The sequence below is a fragment of the Colobus angolensis genome, unplaced genomic scaffold (genome assembly GCF_000951035.1).
Source record: "Colobus angolensis palliatus isolate OR3802 unplaced genomic scaffold, Cang.pa_1.0 Scaffold106, whole genome shotgun sequence".
Classification (NCBI taxonomy): Eukaryota; Metazoa; Chordata; class Mammalia; order Primates; family Cercopithecidae; genus Colobus; species Colobus angolensis.
Window position 1 is genome coordinate 3,364,298 of NW_012111586.1, and position 2,438 is coordinate 3,366,735.

Consider the following 2,438-nt stretch of genomic DNA (forward strand, 5'->3'; position numbering starts at 1 on the left):
ATATAAATCATTTAGGAGAAATTATAGGAGAATTTTTTTTACCTCCGGATAAAGATTTCTTAAACAAGATTCTGTATCTTCTAACTACAAAATAAAAGATTAATGAACATTAAAATTACAATGCAAATTAAAACAACAGTGAAATACACTAACTTATACCATCAAATTGGCTAAGATTTAAAGTCTAGCAATAGCGGCCTTCGAGGTGCTTTAGGCGGCTTGCCTTGGTCTCAGAATTGCTGCCGCCATGGGTAGTCAGTCGCAGGGGATTCAGCAGCTGCTGCAGGCCGAGAAGCGGGCAGCCGAGAAGGTGTCTGAGGCCTGTAAAAGAAAGAACTGGAGGCTGAAGCAGGCTACAGAAGAAGCTCAGGCTGAAATTGGACAGTACCGCCTGCAGAGGGAGAAAGAATTCAAGGCCAAGGAAGCTGCGGCACTGGGATCCCATGGCAGTTGCAGCACTGAAGTGGAGAAGGAGACCCAGGAGAAGATGACCATCCTCCAGACCTACTTCCGGCAGAACAGGGATGAAGTCTTGGATAACCTCTTGGCTTTTGTCTGTGACATTCAGCCAGAAATCCATGAAAACTACCTCATAAATGGATAGAAGAAGACAGAACACCTGTTCTGTGGAGTGGCATTTTAGATGCCCTCATGAATATGAAGCTTTAGCACAGCTCTAGTTATATTCTTATGAAATAGCATTAAATTATTTCCATATATTATATAGTAGGTCCATCCACTTTTTGGACAGCAGCAAATCTAGCTTTTTTGTACAGACTTAGAAATTATCTAAAGATTTCATCTTTTTACCTCATATTTCTTAGGAATTTAATGGGTATATGTTGTCTTTTTTTCCTATGCCTTTTGGCTCAAGCAAAATGTATATCACTGTTGACTTTTTCTTTCTTAGATCTAGTTTAAAAAAAAAACACCACATAACCATGCTTTGAAGAAAGGAAGGGATTAAATATTTTTTTTCCCTAACACTTTCTTGAAGGTCAGGGGCTTTATCTATGAAAAAGTAGTAAATAGTTCTTTGTAACCTGTGTGAAGCAGCAGCCAGCCTTAACGTAGTCCATTCTTGCTAATGGTTAGAACAGTGAATACTAGTGGAATTATTTGGGGCTGCTTTTAGTTTCTCTTAATCAAAATCACTAGACATGTTATTACTTGTTGTATCAGTAATCATTTAAAAGTAAAGACTCTGTCATGCAGAAAAAAAAAAAGTCTAGCAATAGCAAGATTCGGAGATGTGGAAAAACTGGAACTCTCATACATTGCTGAAGAAATGGAGGCGTTGCCCTTAGCCCAGCCCAGAGGGCACCTGCAGCTTCTGAGAACAGTGGATGCCATATACCTCTAACACCTGCATCTCTTGGCCTGAAGGCTTTATCTGGTTGCAGGAGGAGTCTTGGCTTATGTGAGCAGGAGGCTGAAGTACTAGAGAATTAGCACCCTCAGGAGCAATTCTTAATCAATGTGGGGTGGGAGTTGGTGGAAAATGCCCCAGCTTCCTTACTCCTTGGTAGGACAATTCCGAGGTGTGCTTCTACCCATTCCCTTGGAGGGCACCCAGCAGGATGGAGCCCCAGTTGCTCCCAGCTGTAACCCTCTCGTTAATGGCTTTCTTTCCTGCTCTATCTCACTTTCCTACTCCCTCATCATATTTCTTGGGATCACCCTCAAGTAAGGAACTTGTGCTTATCTCATTATCTCAGTCCATTTAGATGAACTCTAAGACAGAGGTCCTATGCAGCTTCAGCAAAGCCTTCTCTCAAGCCCCAGGCACAGTTCTTGCTACCTCCTCTATACTCCCTTTGCTCCAGCTCCTCACCAGCCTTTGTCATACTATCCTGGAGCCTTCCCAACTCCAGGTCTGACTGACTCACTTTGAACAGTTCAAAGTTGATGCCCTGTTATTTGTCTCCCTTGCTCCCAACATACCACAACTGCTCACCGAATGCCTGCTAAATGGGCTGAATTGTTTAAAGTTCTTCTTACATTTTAATTGATAAATCATTGCCTCCCAAGAAACCTGGTACTACCCTTAGGTTGAGAACTATTTACAGGTGCTAAAATCAGGACACATAAAGGTTGTGACAAAGTCAGAATAAGTTTGTCCTCAGTTCAAACCAGAAATCAGCTAGGGAAAAAAAAAATCCAATAATTTGTTAGATTTACATATTAATTCTGACAGTTTGCCTTTTTAAAATTGTGTAATTATGTTAGGTGCTTTTAGGGTGTATAGATGAACTGAGGTAATTATTAATCCATTTCTGCTTATTAATAAAATGCAGCTGGGCACGGTCGCTCATGCCTGTAATCCCAGCACTTTGGGAGGCTGAGGCAGGCAGATCGCTAGAGGTCAGGAGTTCAAGACCAACCCAACCAACGTGGTGAAACCCCATCTCTACTAAAAATACAAAAATTAGCCGGGT

At 41.6% G+C, this 2,438-nt stretch overlaps 1 pseudogene across 1 annotated transcript; it reads left to right on the forward strand.

Annotated features, from left to right (window-relative positions):
- The first annotated feature begins 206 nt into the window (after positions 1-206).
- On the forward strand, positions 207-929 carry LOC105514727 (annotated as a pseudogene). The gene has a single exon (XR_001002219.1). The product of XR_001002219.1 is annotated as a V-type proton ATPase subunit G 1 pseudogene (transcript).
- Positions 930-2,438: the final 1,509 nt, after the last annotated feature.